We start from the raw sequence: 19,247 nt of genomic DNA, 5'->3' as shown, positions 1-19,247 counted from the left end.
CAGACCTGGCGGGGATCTGGGCAGTGGCCCCCCGGAATCACTCTATCTCGGCTCCCCTTGCTCTTAAATTGCCTCATCCCTCTCTTTCTCTCTCCCCACCCCCTCACCTCCCGTCCTAAAACGCGGCGGGCGCCTTTAAGAGGAGGCTTTGGTTACCCTGGGGGCGGGAACCCCCGGCAGATCGGGCGGCGGCGGCGCTCCGCCGCGATGCTCCACACTTTCTGCTCCAGCTCCCGCCACCGCCGCCACCGCCTGGAAAGCCACCACCTCCTCCCTTTCCTCCTCCTCCTCCTCCGCCTAGAAGCGTTGTTTTCTGCAGCGGGGGAGAGAAGTGCTATGTCAGGAAAGTTCCGGGAGGGACTGGATGGGGCCATGCTCGCTGGGCTCTGCAGGCGCCCGCGCGCAGCCCTTTGTATAAGGTGAGACTTGGGGTCCTAGGGCCCCCGGGGCAGGTAGCGGCGGGCAGGGAGTCCTTTGATCCGCCGCGTTGGGAAGGGTGTGTGTGGCGAGGAAGGAGGCTGGTTAGACCGAAGTTGTGCGGAGGAGCTCGGGTTTTCGGGAAAATTTTTGCAGCTGGCTGGAGTGATTTCAGCAGCCAGCGCCACACGGTGGGGACCCAGCGGCGGGACTCGGTTTCCCTGGGCGCCGCTGTCGCCTGGCCTCCCGACGCCCCTGCCCCATCCCCTGCCCGCCCGAGCAGTTAGGCCTTCTAGGAAAGCGGGCGGCTGCAGGTTGGCTCCCATTGCCGGATTTCTCACCGCCAGGCATGCTCCTCGAGAAGCTAAGTGCTGGGAGTGAGAATCCTCTTGAACTTTTACATTGTGGTCTCGTCCCTCTTTAAGGGGGACATCCACCTCGATTGCTCAAGTGGGCAGGCTCCTTGCGAGCTCCAACAGTTGTGAGAGGTTGCTTCTTACATGGAGGTAAGCTTGAGGCTCCGTGTGTCTTTCAGCCCTGGTGGGTTTTCAGCGTCGCCCTGATTGTCGCCTCCCCCCCCCTTTTGCTTTTTGGGAAATTTTTTTTTTAATATCCTGGAGGCTCAGGATGCTACAAACAAACAAACAAAAAACCCCAAAAGCAATACAAAAACTACCCAATAATACATCTTTCTGAAATTCGTCTCCTCCCTCCGCCCCAGGGCTGACTCAAATTTTCAAAGTGATCATTTAGTCCCTGATTAAATATTTAGACTTGGTCTCTACGCTAAGAAAATACAGGTATCCCTGTAATAGGTATGCCGCTTTTTTTCAGTGAGGTAAGATGATTTTTTAACCACATATTTTAAAAATAGGATTTTCTCTTTATTTGTTGATTTTCATTACGTCTTAGATTAAAAGGCTCCAACAAATTTTAGGAGTAGTATTTCTATGGATCATGAATAAAAGCTGATGTTTCTTGCATAATCTGACATTGCTTCTGACAGTTTTACCCTTGGATGAGGTAGGTAATACATGTAATTATTCGGTGAAACCTAATATAGAAGTACATTTTTTACATAAATGGGTGAGTTTTCTTTTTTCATGTGTCCTGTGGGTGAATGAAGCCCATTTTCTAACACCCCCATGTGTCTACCACACGTCAATTTCTGTTTCTGTCTTTTCCATTTATATTGTGTGTCTGATGTCAGCTACAAATCAAAAGTGCTGATGAAAAGTCCCTATATTTTGGAAGTGTTGTATTAGCCAAAATTTTAATGATATAACTGATCACGTCATCCAGATTTTTTTGAAAAATAAAAATAGAATGTGGGAGCTTGTTAAAAGAGTATCATGAAGTATTTAATCAGGTATATACTGTACATACACTTTTGTGTGTGAAAAATATACTACTGAAATAGGGAATATTGTAGGAAACATCTTATTTGCAGTGGGGAAGTTTTGAAAGAAAACTATTCCAAATTAACCATTAATATTATAACATTTTGTTTGGGATATAGAGTTTCATCTTTGAGCACAGCTTTGTCACTCTGCTTCAAATATACCAGAATTGAAACTTTACAAAAACAATTTACAGTCTCAAGCATTTTCTGAACATTTGCAGCAAACTGAACATTTTGGGGAAAAAAATTTGCTTAGAAAAGTTCACATACTTAAAACTCTAGCTACTGTTCCATTTTACCTTAAGTTTGCTGGACTCCAGGCAAGTAAGTACTGCATTGAATAAAAATTTGGGGTCCTAAGGTAGATGTATCTTAGTTCCTAGAATTGTATTGATTAACATTAGTTAATCAACTGAGGTTGAGATTTTGTGTATGGTTCATTTGATTTGAGATGATTGCTTTGTAAATGATTCTGTTTGCAACTAAATATATGTATCACAATATATATCATAAATCCATATCAATCAATAGCTTATATATATATATATATATATATATATCAGGGAAATAATACATAAATGTATATAGCATGTAATATATATAATAAATTGTATATATACATATGTGTGTGTGTGTGTGTGTGTATATATATATATATATATATATACAGGCTAAAATATTTAGGGAATTGATAATATATATCGTCTAAAAGATCAAAAGATAAAAATAGTTACCATTAGAGCTTGTCATCTCTTCAGCATTTTTGTCAATATCAGAAGTTAAAAATACTGTGTTATCCAAACATGTTCTTGTTCTTGCACAAGGCTTGGACCAGGGAGCATTATGCCAACAATCCTAACCACATATTTACTGAAACAGACTAAATTATTCCACCAATGATTGAATCAGACCTTTCTTAAGCTTCAGTAATTTATCTTCAGTAGAGAAATCCCTAGGTAAAATTTAGTCAGTCAGTGTATTCTCCTTTTAACATTTCAAAAATGACCTTCAGGGCACTCCCCATTAGTCTGCGTTTAGAGTGTTCTACGCCTCAAAGGCAAGGGTACACAAACCTTGGGAAAGTTTTGGTATTCCAATTTGTGAAATGATGTCCTAAGAATTTGATTTGAGAGACGTACCCATTAATACCCAGGAAAGTAATACCTATAATACAGTGCTCCAATCACTACAAGCAAAGCTTCGAAATATTTCTTATCACATTGCACAGCTGAAGCTGCTACATTTCAGCATATGTATGAAAATTAGAAATTACATAATTTTTTAGATCGATTTTTGCTTTAATTTGCTAGGCATTTATCAGAAATGTGTTTATATTTGCTGCAAATGCCCCTTATTTTATTGCATGTAGCGTTTTTTGTTTTTTTTTTGGCTACTATGACATGTGCATATTTAGGGTGAGTTCTTAGTGTTTACTTGAAACAGACAATAATATGTTTCCCAGAGTTTATCTTGTGTCTCTTGGGCTCTCAAAAAATACCATTTGAAATGTTTGACTATGAGCCTGGGATCACAGATTTCAGAACTGATGGGATCTTGGTCAATTTATAGTTTCAAGTTTCCTGGGAATTTTCTGTTTAAGGTCAGATGTGGCCCCAAATTGAACTGGATTATCCACAAAATAGGTACTTTTGCAACCACAAAACATGGAGAACATTCTAAATAATTTGCAGTGTGGGCAGCCCAACATGATTTAGTGTTTAGTTAGCTTGAGGCAGTGTGTGCAATGCCTGTAAAAAATGGTTTCTGAAGCATACAGACAGCAAGCTGTTTCAGTCTTTGAGTTTGACACATAGGATAAAGTGCCGTTTAGTTTCAATGCCAGTAAATATGGATGGATTTGTAAAAGTAATTTATTTCCATTTTCTGTCCATATGACAGAAGATTCAGAAAACTCAAGCATGAAACTCCTGCTTAATATACTGAAAAGCTCACTCCTGTTCATTACAGATGTAGTAAAGAGTTGGAAGATTGGATTTTAGCATAGTTTTTAGGTCTTGTGCAAGAGTGTATGTACATTCACAGTTAGGAGAGTAATCTAGCGGTTACCTATTGAAATTAATAATAACATGATTATTATCACTATTTCTTTATAGTGATAATGCTAAAGAAATTATATCATCCCAGGCTCAATTTAGATTAACGAAAACGTCCCCAGCCAGATACTATGCCAATCACCTGGCATAGATGTTAATCAATTCTTAGACATTTTTCAGTTGAAACCATTATGTGTCTTATAGTTGTAAGCTTTACATACCTTTTGCGGTTTTTGACCAAAGCTTAGTTAACTTTTCTCTCAATTGACTTAAACCAAATCTATATCACTAAAGCATTTGAAAATATTTTAAGCCAGTTTTTTATGTGAAAACTTATAAGGCTCTGTCTTGGAGAGGTAGATATGATTATTTTAGCTGTCACCTTCCAAAGGGAGGTGTTGTCACCTCTTCTGATTTTTTTTAAACAAAAATAAATGGATAGGTAATTTTAGGGAATGAACATTTGCAGGCATTTACAGATGCCTGAAGTTTGGGTCAGAATATGTATTTTAATTAAAAGTTACATATGAAACAGTTAACATCTATGCCAGGTACAGTATATGGCTGAAGGGTGTCTGCTGCAGGGTATTTTATCTAACTTGGTCCTGGAAGGACGTAGTTGGAGTGGAACCAGGTGTAGCATCCATTGCTTTCCAGAGGGACAAATGTTTTCCTAAGTGTGTACTTACAATAAAATTTATTCTGTTCATCATTTGAGCTTATTTGTTTTCACTTCCTCCAGGATATGTATGAAATAGGCCATCTTCCTGCTCTGTTTTGATTAACCTTGCCCAAACTGTGATGCCTTCTAAAGTTTCACACTGTCCAGCACTAGCAGAAAATCTGTTCTTTAATTCTTTCAGCTCATTCCCACCTAATACTTCTTCAAACATTTTTCTTTCTTTTGAATTATTGAATTCTTTAATGATATGAGTTTTGAATTTGTTTCCCTCATTTTCCATAATAGGATTTGGATATATTGACTCCTGCTTACAGATATAATGATATCAAAAACTGCTCTTTTTTTCCCCCACATTTCATGTATACTTGCTGTTGTGAAGTTTTAAATCTTTGCTCTTTATTCTTATGCTATAATAGATATTTTTTTCTTATTTAGGAAGTAACACATGTTCATTATAGAAAATTTTGAAAAGCCACACACGCAAAAAAACCCAAATCAAAAAGATAGCAATGACAAAAGGAAAATAGAAAAGAAAGAAAAGGAGAATTATGCCTAGAGATAATTATTGTTAATATTTTGGCATATATTTAAAACACTATAATATTTTAATTTCTAAAAATGATATTTTACTAGATATGTTTCTTTCTAATTCTCATACAAAGATGAACCAAAATCCATATCATGGAATGATCTTTTGTAACACATTTTGAATACTGAATATTATTTTATTCCATAGGTGTATCATAATTTATTGGGGATAGCCACCATAATATTAGACAAATTTTCCTTTCTTCTTCTTCTTTTTTTTTTTTTTTTTTACTATTATACAGCAGTCAATATCTTACAGCTCGGTTTTTATATATCTCTATTGTTATTTCCTTTGAGTAAAGCTCTAGCAGTAGAATTTTTGGGTAGAGATAAAGGGCGTTGATATTTTTCATTGAACTCAGAGCACTTTATTATTCCCAATATAAAATCTGTAGAGTTAATCATAGTTTTCTTTGATTACTGTCTACAATGATTTTTTTTTGGTCTGTGTAATATAAAAGATTCAAGTCAGTAGGATTTGAACCCAGACCTGACTCACTAGGGCTTTATGCAAATGAAATAACCCTAGATATTTACAAAGACTCAGCTATAAGTTCCCGCCTTAATACCAGTCATAGCTGTAAAGGCTGTTTCCACCTAAGCAGGTACAACAGTTGATAGTGTGCACGGAGAATGTTCTCTTTTTTTCATTTTCATCTCCTTCCTATATTACCATCTGACCTCCTGCCCACATATCCTGATGTGTACATAATTGCTGTATGGTTGAGTGAATAAATACTGTTTCCTGTGTAGTCATCTCTAAGATTTAAAAATATTCTGTTTTCTGCCCTTTGCTGCCAACTCCTGGACTCTTAACATTTAGAAAAAATATTGGAAAATTTTAATTTATAGGATTCAGCTTAGGGCCTTATCTGTGTGTATGTGTCTAATATCTACATAGCTGTATTTTATCTATGTATTTATATTTTTCTCCTTTTCTGTCAAAAATACAAAACTTCATTTTAGCCCCAAGTTAGTTTTTGAAACCAGGTAAGTATCCTTCTGGCTACCACAAAAACATGATCACTTCTGGGAACAAACTACATGTATAAAATAGGCAAAAACCAGGAAAAGGACATGTGAAAACTGAAGGACTGATTGTTAAATGTAGAGAGAAATTCTCCCCTTCATTTTATAACTAAAGTTATCTTTAGCCATCAAACATGACCCTAATGAATGCAAGGTCACATTTGTGTTTTCATGTACAGTTTTCTTTTTAGAATTTGGTGCTGGCTGTAAGAGGAAAGAGAAAGTAAACACACTCATACTGAACCATATTTTCTGGGCCAGTGTTCTCTCTTCAGACATTGTCTTCTCCACTGGGAAAGTCTTCTTTCTTCCTTTCTCTAAGTCACACTGAGGTTGCATGTTTTCTTAGGACCTGACGCTGACCTCTGTTTTAGCATGTGCTATTTGACTTAGTGTCTTTTTTTCTTTGATATTTTTATAGCAATATAGGGTTCTCTATAAATTAAGATCTGCTGGGCATATCTTTCTCTACTCTGACTGTCAAGTTGGATCTATGTTCTTACGGTTTTAAATGTGTCTCATAGCTAGCATATAGCTGGATCTTTGCTTTCAACATGAGAGTTTAGTCTCATATTTAGAATGAAGATTGATATATTTGGATTAATTTAGTATCTTGTATTATGTATTTTTCTGCTTCTTCTGTGTCTTTTTATTCTCCTTTTTTGGATAGATTGATTTTCCACTTTTGTTTACTATTTTTGTTTTGGGTCATATGACTGGCTACAGGCTTTACATCCATTTTTTCGTGGATACCTGATACCTAAGCGATTTTGCTATGCATACTCATCTTAATCTAGTGTAAATTTAGTCAGTAGGTTTGACTTCTGTTGTGAACTGAATTGGGTCTACCCCAAAAATGCATATGTTGAAGCCCTAACCTCCTATGTGACTGTATTTGGAGAGACGGTCTGGAGGTAATTAGGTTAAATGAAGTCCTAAGAATGAGGCCCTAATCCGATAAGATTGCTGTCCTTATAAGAAGAGGAAGAGATTCCAGAGTTCTCCCTCTCCCTCTCTGTGTAGTATGCACAGAGGGAAGGCCATGTGAGGACACAGTGAGTATTTTTGTTCCAGCCCGATTTTACTCTTAATAAGTTAGATATTCCTTTCATTGTGGTATACAGTGCCTAGTATATTTAACCATGTATTTATCAATATCTTTTCTAATCATTCCTTTTTGTATATCAGACCTTCTAACTGTGATCATTTTTTTCTGCCTGAAGTACATCCTTTCCTTTTCCTTTTGTGTGTGTGTGTGTGTGTGTGTGTGTGTGTGTGTGTGTGAGAGAGAGAGAGAGAGAGAGAGAGAGAGAGAGAGAGAGAGAGAAACAGATTTTTGTGACAATCACTTTCTTTTCTTTATATTAGATATTTATTTTTTTCTTTACCTTGATAATCTCTAAAGCAATGGCAGTAAAGTCCTTAAAATGCTTTGGTCATTTTTAATTTTTTCTGTTTTTTAAAATTACATGTCAATATTATTTAAAAAGTTAAATAGGTATTGAAGGCTTATTCCTTCTCCCTCTTTTGGTTCCTCTGCTCCACACCACTGTTTAATTTTTATATACCCCTAAATCTCTGAATAACATTCTTAAATTAGCACTGTGGGTTTTTTAGCTGTAGGTGATTCCCGATATGAAGGATAAGAGTTAGGTCTCCTTCATCCCAACTGCACTTCCCAGTACCCTTACCCCCACTCCCCAAACTCACATAATCTACATCTCTTCCTATCCTCTTAATATGGCTAATTTTTTTTGACCTTTCCCCCCTTTTTTAATTTTTCAATTACAGTTGACATTCAATATTAATTCATATTAATTTCAGGTGTATAGCATGGTGGTTAGACAGTTATATAATTTAAGAAGTGATCCCCCTGACTAGTCTAGTACCCACCTGGCACAATACCTACTTATTTCCATATCATTGACTATATTCCCTTTGCTTTATTTTACATCCCATGACTATTTTGTAACTACCAATTTGTAGTTCTTAATCCCTTCACCTTTTTCACCCAAACCCCCAACCCCCCTCCTATCTGGCAACCATCAAAATGTTTTCTGTGTCTCTGAGTTTGTTTCTGTTTTGGTTGTTAATTTTGTTCATTAGATTCCACATATAAGCTAAATAACATTGCATCTGTCCTTGTCTGTCTGACATACTCCACTCAGCACAATACCCTCCAGGTCCATCCGTGCTGCTGCAGATGGCAAGAACCCATTTCCTTCCATGGCCGAGCAATATTCCATTGTTTACATGAATCACCTACTCTTTATCCATTCTTCCATCGACAGACACCCAGGCTGCCTCCAAATCTCGGCCGTTGTAAACAGTGGTGCAATGAACATATGGATGCACACATCCCGTTGAAGTAGCAATTTGGGCTTCTTCGGATAAATACCCTGGAGTGGTAGTACTGGGTCCTTCATTGTCTCTTCTGTAGCCTTTGTTTTAAAGTCTGTTTTGTCTGGTATAGGTATTGCTACCTGCCTTTTTTGTTGTTGTTTGTTTCCATTTTTGTGAAATATCTTTTTCTATCCCTTTACTTTCTCTTTCTGTGTGTCTTTTGATCTGAAGTGAGTCTCTTGTAGGCAGCATAAGTAAGAGTTTTGTTTTCTTATCCATTCAGCCCTCCTGTGTCTTTTGATTGGAGCATTTAATCCATTTACATTGAAGGTAATTGTTGATGAATATGTAGCTATTGCCATTTTATTAATCATAATTTTGGGGGTTTTTTGCCCATCTTAAAGAAGTCCCTTTAACATTTCTTGGAATACTGGTTTGGTGGTGATTAACTCTGTTAGCTTTTTCTTGTCTGGGAAGCTCTTTTTTTCTATTTCAATTTTAAATGATAGGTTTGCTGGGTAGAGTAGTCTTAGTCATAGATCCTTGCTTTTCATCATTGTGAATATTTCATGCCAATCCCCTCTGGCCTGCAAAATTTCTGTTGAGAAATGAGCTGACAGTCTTATGGGAGCTCCCTTATAAGTTTCTGGTTGCCTTTTTCTCGCTGCTGTTAGGGTTCTTTCTTTGTCTTTAATCTTTGCCATTTTAATTATAATGTGTCTTGGTGTGGACCTGTTTGGGTTAATCATGTTTGGGATTCTCTGCACTTCCTGGGCTTGTATGTCTATTTCCTTCACCAGGTTAGGAAAGTTTTCAGTCATTATTTCTTCAAATAGGTTCTCAATCCTTTGTTTTCTCTCTTCTCCTTCTGGTACCCCTATGATGCAAATGTTGTTACTCTTGATGTTGTCCCAGAGGTCTCTTAAACTGTCCTAATTTTTCTTGAATTTTTTCCTTTTTTCTGTTTTGTTTGGGTGTTTTTTGCTACCTTGTCTTCCAAATCGCTGATTTGATCCTTAGCTTCATCAAGTCTGATAGTGATTCCTTCTAGTGCATTCTTCACTTCAGTTATTGTATTCTTCACTTATGCTGGTTACTTTGTATGGTTTTGTGTCCTTTTTTATGTTATCTCTTTGTCGAAGTTCTCACTAAGTTCTTTGAGCATCCTTATAACCAGTGTTTCAAACTCTGTCTCTGATAGGTTGCTTGCTTCCATTTCATTTAGTTCCGTTTCTAGAGTTTTCTCCTGTGCTTTCATTTAGGATGCATTTCTTTATTTCCTTATTTTGGTGGTCTCTCTGTGTTTGTTTCTATGTATTAGGTAGATTTGTTATGTCTCCCAGTCTTAACCCAGTGACCTTATGTGGTAGGTGCCCTGTGGGGCCCTGGAATAATCTCCCTGGTCATCTGCTCTGGTTGCTCCAGGAGTGTCCCTTATGTGGGTTGTGTGTGCTTTCCTGATATAGTTGAGCCTTAATTGCTATTGGCACATCAGTGGGTGAGATTGATCCTCAGGCTGATTGGCTGTGGGATTTGGCCATATCCACAGCTTATGGACTACTATGTGGGGGGCTTACCCCACTGAGTGGGATTTACTCCAGCAAGCTCTGGTGCCTGTTGAGATCGCTCTTTGTGTGTGCTGCTTGTGGGGCTAATTGGATGGTGCTCAGCTGTGGTCTGAAGCCATCCTCCATGTATGTTGGTTCTGGGGCCTCTTGGGAGGGGCTCCAGTACAGGCTCAGGTCTGTGACTGGCCAGCGGCTACCTGATAAGAGCTATAAAGTGATCCACAGTTGTTTGCTGCCTGTACTAAACCTAGAAGCATGTGGGGGAGGCTACTCTGTGAACTGAGAATGTCTGCCACCAGTAAAGGGCCTAGGGTAGCTCTGGAAAAATCCAGGACATCCCAAGGCCTGTTGCCACCTGCCAGCTTCCTTAAAAGTTCATCCAGTGATAAAGACTTTTAACTCCAATTTTATAATTTATCAATTTCTTCTGCTGATAAATTTGAAATTTTTGTGTAGGATATTGATGTCAGCACTTTCTCATCCTAAGCTCTAAACTTCATCTTATTTATGTCATTTAGCGTTTAGTTTTGTATTTTGTTCTTTAGGAAGTTAGTGTGGGCATCTTATGTTCAATTATTCGGTTACTCTTTACATCTTCCAGCTTGAAAGACACTGCTGATTCCATTTAGTTTTCTGTTTCTTCAGATTTCTGGGCTTTGCCTTTTAAATGATAGTAGAAAATGTGAAAAAGCTACCCATGGTTTGCATTGCGCTTATTTATACTCTCAAAAGCAAGTTAAAGATGACAAACTGCAGGCTTCTTCTGGGTAGGTTCACTTTTGTAAAAGAGTAATTCTGTGGGTTTTTTTTCCACATGGTTACATCTTGGTTAACATTTTAAGAAATGTTTAGTTTTTTTCTTTTGTGATTGTAACATATACAACTTTTTCCCCTTTAACCCTACATCATATAGATATGTGGTGCAGCCTTGTTTGTGATGAACAGTTACAGTAGAAACAGTTTAAGAACCTCAGCTTTTATATCTCTCAATGCTCAGTTGCTGTTGATGAGTTATAAAAACTTAGACACAATGGTGAAATGAAGCAAAATACAAAAAGGAAGATGAATTTACTTGATTACTTCTGGATAATTATTCCATGTATCATGATAATTATCCATGTCATAAATTAATCTTCTACTATTTTCTGTGTTCTTTTTATGAAATAATTTTTCTTTTGCATTCTGAGCTTTAAAGTTGGTCTTTTTGTACTATTTCTCCACATCTTGCATAAAGATGTATCAGAGTAGAAATGATCTCTGAAGCTCACATACTAGAATCTCATTCTCGAAAGGTCTTTGTTCGTATGTACATTCAAGGTTAGAATAAAGTTCCAGGACAAGATCCTTCAGGTAATTCTTTTTTTTTTCTTTAAGAGGATAGACAGGAAACACTCATATGAAAAGCCACATTACATAAAGCATCCATTTAGTTTGTGGCCCTTGTTTAAAAGGGATTTTTTAATTTATTTATCTAATATAAACTTGAGACTTGGAGTGATCATTTCACTGAATGCTGCCCCTCCCAGAATCTGTGTTAAATTCAGCTTCTTCTACTCAATTCCAGCATAATAAATATTCTGCATATAAGAAGAATTTTCACATTTGTTTTATCAACGATTAGACAACTCTCTATTTGGGCCGTTCAAGTGCAATGATTCTTGCCATTGAATATACATTGAGTACACACAGACATGCATGCACATGTACACACCACTTTCTGGTATCACTTTTTCATAGGCCATTTCTGCTAGGAGAAATCAAGTGAGAAGTAGTCATACATGAAGTATAATAAAACTGAAAAAATTCCACATAAGTATAAGCAGTGGTGTTTATATAGCAATATTTAGTACCCTTCTTCCCCTCCCCCCATTTTTTTGGTGTAAGAGAAAATCCAGGAATAGCAATTCTGACTATTGTGTGTACAGTTGACATTGGGCCAGTGAATTCCCTATGGGTCCTTGGTCTTACCAGCTGTATATCAGTTGCATCAGCACCTTGTGAACTTGCAAAGCTTTTCCTGATGTTTCGATCTTTGAGCAGAAGACTAGCAGCAGGCACCTGACTGAATGGCAGCATCATTGAGACACTATCAATAGGGAACCCAGTTAGGAACAAGCAGCACAACCTCACCCCAAATTCTTTGTCCCTTGTGATTTTGTGATGCAAGGTAAGAAATTGTTTGGTGTTTAGAATACAAGAATTGTTTGGTGTTTAGAATCTTGATTTTTTTCTCATTTCTAAAGTTTCAAAGTGAATATTGTAAATTTTCTTTAAAACATTTATTTACTAAGGCATGATTTTTGGGGGGTGGGGAGCAGGGCGCCTGTTGGGAGATGGTATGTGTAACACTTTCAGTGACAATTATGTAACTCTCTTTACTAGAGCAATTCTTCCCCATTGTTGAATGCACTGCCCACTTGATTGAAAATTAAAATTTAGAAATAGTAGAAGTGGAAGTAAGGTTGGATTACAGGAGATGATTATTTTTATGCATGAACTCTGCTTTATGGCGGTATGTAGTAAAGAGTCCTTTAGTTAGCAAGCTTTCAAGAAACGTTTTTCTTGAATTTAAAATTATTTGTCAACAATTTGATTTTAGAAAACTTTTTTTTCAGGAACACATACATTTTGTAAAATTTTATTTATTCTTTCAATGGAAGATTGTTGCTTTTAGTCTCTGTATTTCTTTTATTTTACCTCTTACTCCCTATGACCTACTTTCTCCCACCACTTCCCCACCAAAAAAAAAACCCCAAAAAAACAGAATGTAAAATAAACTACAAGTTCAAAACCAAATGTAGCAGTCTTCAGCATAATACGTTAGGGGTCATCTTAGTGGATAATATCATATTGTCATAGAGCATGAGAATTAGAGAACGTTGCAAGAGAACGTGTATGTGTGTATATATATATATATATATATACACATATACATATACATATATGTATATACACATATACATATACACATATACATATACATATATGTATATATGTATATATATATAAACGTTGCAAGGGAAGGAATTATGCTTTCTCCGTTTTCTACTTTTGGAGTATCTTGAGTTTTTCTTCCCAGCACACATAGCATGATGTAACCCAAAGGTTATTTTTTGTTTGTATGTATGTTCATGCATGTTTAATATGAGTCGGGATTTGTTAGAGAAACAGAACCAAGAGAAGATATATATGAGTGTTTATAAGGAATTGTCTCATGTGATTATGAAGGCTGAGAAGTCCCATGATTTGCCATCTGCAAGCTTGAAGACCCAGGAAAGCTGATGGTATAGTTCTGAGAATTGGAGGGCTGATGGTGTAAGTACCAGTTGAGGGTAGCTTGGTTTGCTCCAGCTCAAACAGTCAGGCAGTGTGCGAATTCCCCTTTCCTCTACCTTTTTGTTTTATTCAGGCCTTCAGTGGATTAGATGATGCCCACACTGTGGGGGGAGGAGGTCGGCTTTATTCAGTCTGCTGAGTCAAATGCTAGTCTCATCCAGAAACACCATCACAGACACACCCTGAAATAATGTTTAATCCAGGCACCCTGTGTTCCACTCAAGTGAACACATAAAATTAACCATCACAATGAGTCCCTCCATTAGATTTGTGAGTTATGTTAGATCAGAAGATATATCTATTTTGTTCTTCATTGTATGCCATGTTTAGTCAGAAGCTGGTTTAGAGCAAGTTCTTAATAACTATTAAAGGAAGGAAGGAAATAAATTTAAATAAGTGTACAAGGCAAGTTGAAAAGTAGATGTCAAAAATTTATATAACATACATGGATCGTATGGTTGAATACTGAGTATTACGGCAAGATATGCAAGTGCCATCAGTTGGCATGTGATGACTGTTGAAATTTCCTTTGTCTTTATCTGGTGGCCATTTTGAATACTAAAACTAAAGTCTTACTTCTTAGATTTTTGGACTCTTAAGTATTTTAAGTATGGCCTTTAGATTTTTCAGAATCTTCTGAAGTTAACTAGAATTATTTTGATCATGTCAGTGAATCAAGGTCAAAACAGATTTGCGTTATTTCTGAAGATGAGTCAACGCTGCTCTTCAGAAATCCTATTTTGAAATGGCATACTAAGAGCAGAACAATCTTTAAGTCTGTGTTGCTTCTCTTATATTACTTTCTAGCTTTCCACTCGTGAAAATATTTAGTACAATAGTTCCCCTTACAGCAGGGGATATGTTCCAAGACCCCTAATAGATGCCTGAAACCACAGACAGTTATGAATCCTATATATACTATGTTTCTTTTTGTGCATACATACCTATGATAACAATAAATTAGGCACATTAAGAGATTAACAACAATAACTAATAATAATATAAAACAATTACAACAATTACTATAATAAAAGTTACATGAATGTGGTCTCTCTCCTCATTATATCTTACTATACTGAACTCACCTTTTCACTTAAAGGAAGCACTTTATGGCTTCTCTTTGGCATGTCTGAATTGCCAGTGTCACTACTCTTGTGTTTTGTGGCCATTACTAAGTAAAATAAGGGTTACTTGAACACAAGTACCGCGATACCACAACACTAACTCTGATAGCTGAATGGCTACTAAGTGACTAATGGGCAGGTAGCAAATACAGCGTGGATACGCTGGACAAAGGGATGATTCATGTCCTGGGCAAAATGGAGATGGATGTTGCAAGATTTCATCACGGTACTTGAAACAGCGTACAATTTAAAATTTATGAATTGTTTATTTTGGGGAATATCCATTTAATATTTTTGGATCACAGTTAACTATGGGTAACTGAAACTGTAGAAAACGAAACTACTGTAATTTCATATATCTCTTATGTTTACTGGAATTTGCTATGGTAAGGAATTACATTTACAAGCACAGGACCAAGGGACCAAGGATTTTAGCATATATATGTATATAAGACTATTGTATACACAACCAGGAGGTTATTTGAGTGATCTTATTAAGGTCTTTCAATTCCACATTCTGTGAAATTTCTATTATACTATAGGAGAAGATGTATCCGGCTCATGCAGGCGAGGTGAGGTGGTAAAGTGGTGGGGTAGGGAATCTTATACACTCCCTGTTTATGCCAAGGGAGGATGCTTGAACCATCTTAGGCAGTGATGTTACCCAGATGTGTAGGAAGAAAGAGGCAACCATGGTGTAAACATATCTATTCCCCACTTGTTTTTAGTAGACAAATAACATGCCGTATGAATCTCCAACAGCTAGCACAGTACCTGGCACATGGTTGATATCCTAGCCATTTTTGTTGAATTGACTTGGCTAGAGCTCTTTGAGGGTAGTTACAGACAACAGCAAAAGGTGTTACTATGAAAAACAACTCAGCTGTACTACAGTTGCATCTGGAGACATAAGAATACACCGCGCATGATTGTAGTGGACTCTTCCTAGAAGGTCTATAAAGGAATATATAGACTTCCACCATGTTCGAAGCAATGAAAGACCAAGAGAAGCTGCATCTTTTTTGTTCTGAAAGTAGCTTTTCTGAATTAAAAGGGCAGTAGCTGGAGTGGAGAAAGTCAGAGGAAGAGAAGCAAAGGTATGTCAAAATCAAAGTGTGGAATCTTGAAGTGAGAAACAGGTTTAAATTCAGTTTGGGGTGAGATATGGAAAATAGTCATTTGCAAGGGTGACGAGTAGAATCCTGTGTCAGTGAAGTGCTGGTGTAGAGGACATGGTTTTCTTTTCCGGCTGTGCAGAACTACTGGCTCGTACTCACTCAGACCTGATTATACGTCCGCACTTTGCATTTGCTGTCTCATTTAACCCTTACAACAGCTTCGCGAACTAAGGCACACTCTGGTCATTTCCATTTTTCTGACCAGGAACGTGAGGAATCGAGTGATTAAGTAACCTGCCCAATGACATACAGCTTGTAAATGGCAACCAGATCCTCTGACCAATGTTAGGGTGGACACAGTGGGGGTCTGGAGGAGGAGCATGAAAGTGCTCAATAGACAGTTTATTGTGGCCCTGACGACTTTATTCCCAGCAAAAGACATGCCAAAATCACTTGTAGTAAGAGGCCATAGAGAAGAGAGCACCGGCATTTTTAGAAGAAATACCAGTATGATGGGAGAAATCTTTAGCTTTTATTAGATAAACTTATTTTAAGGCCCTGGAAGCTTTCATTGTGCTGACTTTATGACTATTAAAGAAAAATTAAATGTCTAATTCTCATGGAGGTAGATGTGTGGGATCAGATGGGTCACAGAGTTGCTAAAGGGAACAGGTTTGAAAAATGGAGTGGAAAGCTGAGCTGTACTCAGAAATTCAGATGACTCTAAAGTGGATTTAAAAAAAAGTGCAGAATAGAAAAAGATATGCAGGTTTTTAAAAAAATATGCATTGATTCCCATGGGGTGTTTGTGGGAAACAGAAAGGTGATCTAGAGATTAATATGAATAGGAAGGCACTGCTTTTTTTTTAGATTAGTACATAAATAATTGGAACATGGAGTACTTTTAGAAGTAGTGACTGCATAAATTATGGTATTTAAATTTTGTGCTTTTGGGGGTAACAAAATTATATTTTACTCATAAGTCTGTTATGCCCTTTACTGATGAGAGTACATTTCCTGCATAATAATACCAGTAATACTTGCCTAAAGGATAAGGTACATTTGAATAATTCCTCCTGTCATTAGTTTCCAAATTTTAAAATATTGTATTATGTTCTACCCCTGAACGAGAGGCATGATGAGATAGGCAGGAAAATGCTTATTTTGCTTCCTTAATGTGTTTTCTAAGGAGTAGAATTTTTTTTAAAGAAGGAATATATATCTTATAATCATTGAAAAGAAATATTAATGTATATATGAAAATGTTCTCCAAAAAGAATTTTTGTCGAATATAAGGAAACTACTCAATTTACAAGATTTGGAAAATACAGAAAAGTAAGAAAAAACGTATCATCAATAATCCTACTAGACAGAAACATCTGTTAATATTCTGATGTGCTTTCTTCCATTCCCTTTTAAGAATTAAAAAAAAACACATAGCAAGAACATACTGTACATAAAGTTTTGTAGTCTGTTTTCTTCACTCAACATGCTCACATAATACTTTCTTGTGTCAATAAATACTCTTCAAAAACACCTTTAATTGGGTATACAACATCCCATTATATATAAGTTATATAATTAATTCAATCTGTTTCCTTAATGTGAACGTTTAGGTTGGTTCCATTTTCTTGCTATCATGTACATGGACATGTTTAACAGATTTATTGAAATATAGTTAATCCCCCTTCCATCTCTACTCCCAGAAAACCACTAATCTACTTTCTGTCCTTATACAATTGCCTTTTCTGAACATTTCCTCCAAGTGGAATTATGTAATATGTGGTTTCTTGTGACTGTTCTCTTTTGCGAACTGTAATATTTTTGAGGTTCATCTATCGCATAGCATGTATCTGTACTTTATTCCTCCTTATTGCTGAACAGTATTCCATTGTAGAGATATAATACATTTTGTGTATCCATTCACCAGTCGATGGACATTTGGGTTGTCTCCATCTTTTTGCTATTAAGAATAATGCTGCTTATGAACATGTGCATGTCTTTGTGTGGACATACATTTTCATTTCTCTTGGGTCAATACCTAGGAGTAGAATTGCTGAGTTGTCTGGGAGTTTCATGTTTAACTATTTGAGAAACTGCCAAACTTTTCCAAAGTGTTTCCACCATTTACATTCCTACCAGCAATATGCTCCGTGTGAGGGTTCCTATTTCTCCATATCCTCGCCAACATTTGTTATTGTCTGTCTGATTTATTATAGCCATTCTAATGGGTATGAAGTATCTCACTGTGACTTTAATATGCATTTCCCCAATGACATTGACGTTAAACACCTTTTAATTTGCTTATTAGGCATTCATATATCTTCTTAGTTGAAATGTCTATTCATATCTTTTGTCCATTTTTTGATTGGGTTTAAATATTAAGTAGTAAGTGTTCTTTGCAAATTCTGGGTACAGGTCTTTTATTTGATACATGTTTTGCAAATACTTTCAATCTGTTTCTTGGCTTTTAATTTTTTTAAGTAAGTCATCTGAAGTGCAAAAATTTGAATTTTGATGAGGTCAAGTTTGTGAACATTTTCTTCTTTGGACTGTTCTTTTGGTATCATGCCTATGAATTCTTTGCCTAACCCAAATCTGGAAGATTTTATCTACAGCAGTTTGATTACTTGAACTTTTAGAGGATATTTAAGAATATGTCTTAAGGATGGATCCTGAAAAGTAAAAGTTGTAGAATTTATAATATATTTATTTTTAGTAAAGTTTTTTGAAGTATTACATCAAACAGGAAGATGTAAAAATTATAAGAGCAAAGCTCAGTGAAATTTGGAAAAATGAATGCATGTGTATAACTACTGCACAGATTGAGAGAATGTTACCAGCACCTCAAGAAACCCTCAGAACCTCCCAGACGCACCTTTCCCAGTCATTACTCCTACTTTTCTCCAAAGGTAACCAATCATTACTAACCCCATAGATTAATTTTGCCTGTTTTTGAATTTTATATAAATGAAATAATATGATGTATACATTTTATCTGTATCTTTTGCTCAGTATTACATTTGTGAGATTCACCCATATGGTGTGCTGTAGGAGTTTGTTCATTTTCATGGATGTATAACGTTTCATTATAGGACTCTATCACATTTATTAATCAATTCTATTGATGGACATTTTTGCCTTTCCGATATTTGGCTATTTTTAATGGTGCTGCTAGGAATATACTTGTACTTGACTTTTGGTGCACAAATACGAACATTTCTGTCCAGTGTATACTTAAGAATGGGATTGCTGGTTTATCGAGTAGGCATAAGTACAAATTTACTGTAAATGGCAAACTTTTTTCCACAGTTACCATATTCCACTCCCTATGGAAATGTATGAGAGTTCCATTTGCACTACATCCCGACCAACACTTGCTGTTTTCTGTCTTTTTAATTTTTAGCCCTTCTGTTGGATTTGTGTCTTATTGTGGTTTTTATTTGCATTTCCTTGATGAGTAGTGAGAGAGAGCACCTTGAGGGTATGAGTTGGTTGTCAGTTATAAAATTGTAAGTGCCTTCACCTGCTATTTGGCTTGCTGTTTCATTTTCATAATAACGCCTTTTGGTCAACTTATAAATCT

At 36.6% G+C, this 19,247-nt stretch overlaps 1 protein-coding gene across 2 annotated transcripts in view; it reads left to right on the top strand.

Annotated features, from left to right (window-relative positions):
- The first annotated feature begins 216 nt into the window (after nt 1-216).
- The window catches only part of GPR63 (G protein-coupled receptor 63), a 56,494-nt gene continuing 37,463 nt past the window's right edge, over nt 217-19,247 (top strand). The window contains exon 1 of one of the 2 annotated variants that reach the window (XM_033093905.1): nt 217-419. The gene's annotated coding sequence lies outside the window, so the exon portion shown is untranslated. The remainder of the gene's footprint in view (nt 420-19,247) is intronic. The other variant, XM_033093921.1, reaches the window with a different exon arrangement.

This window comes from Rhinolophus ferrumequinum, chromosome 3, assembly GCF_004115265.2.
Source record: "Rhinolophus ferrumequinum isolate MPI-CBG mRhiFer1 chromosome 3, mRhiFer1_v1.p, whole genome shotgun sequence".
Lineage (NCBI taxonomy): Eukaryota > Metazoa > Chordata > Mammalia > Chiroptera > Rhinolophidae > Rhinolophus > Rhinolophus ferrumequinum.
The sequence above is the reverse complement of the archived record's forward strand: the minus strand, read 5'-3'. Positions and strand labels throughout refer to the sequence as shown.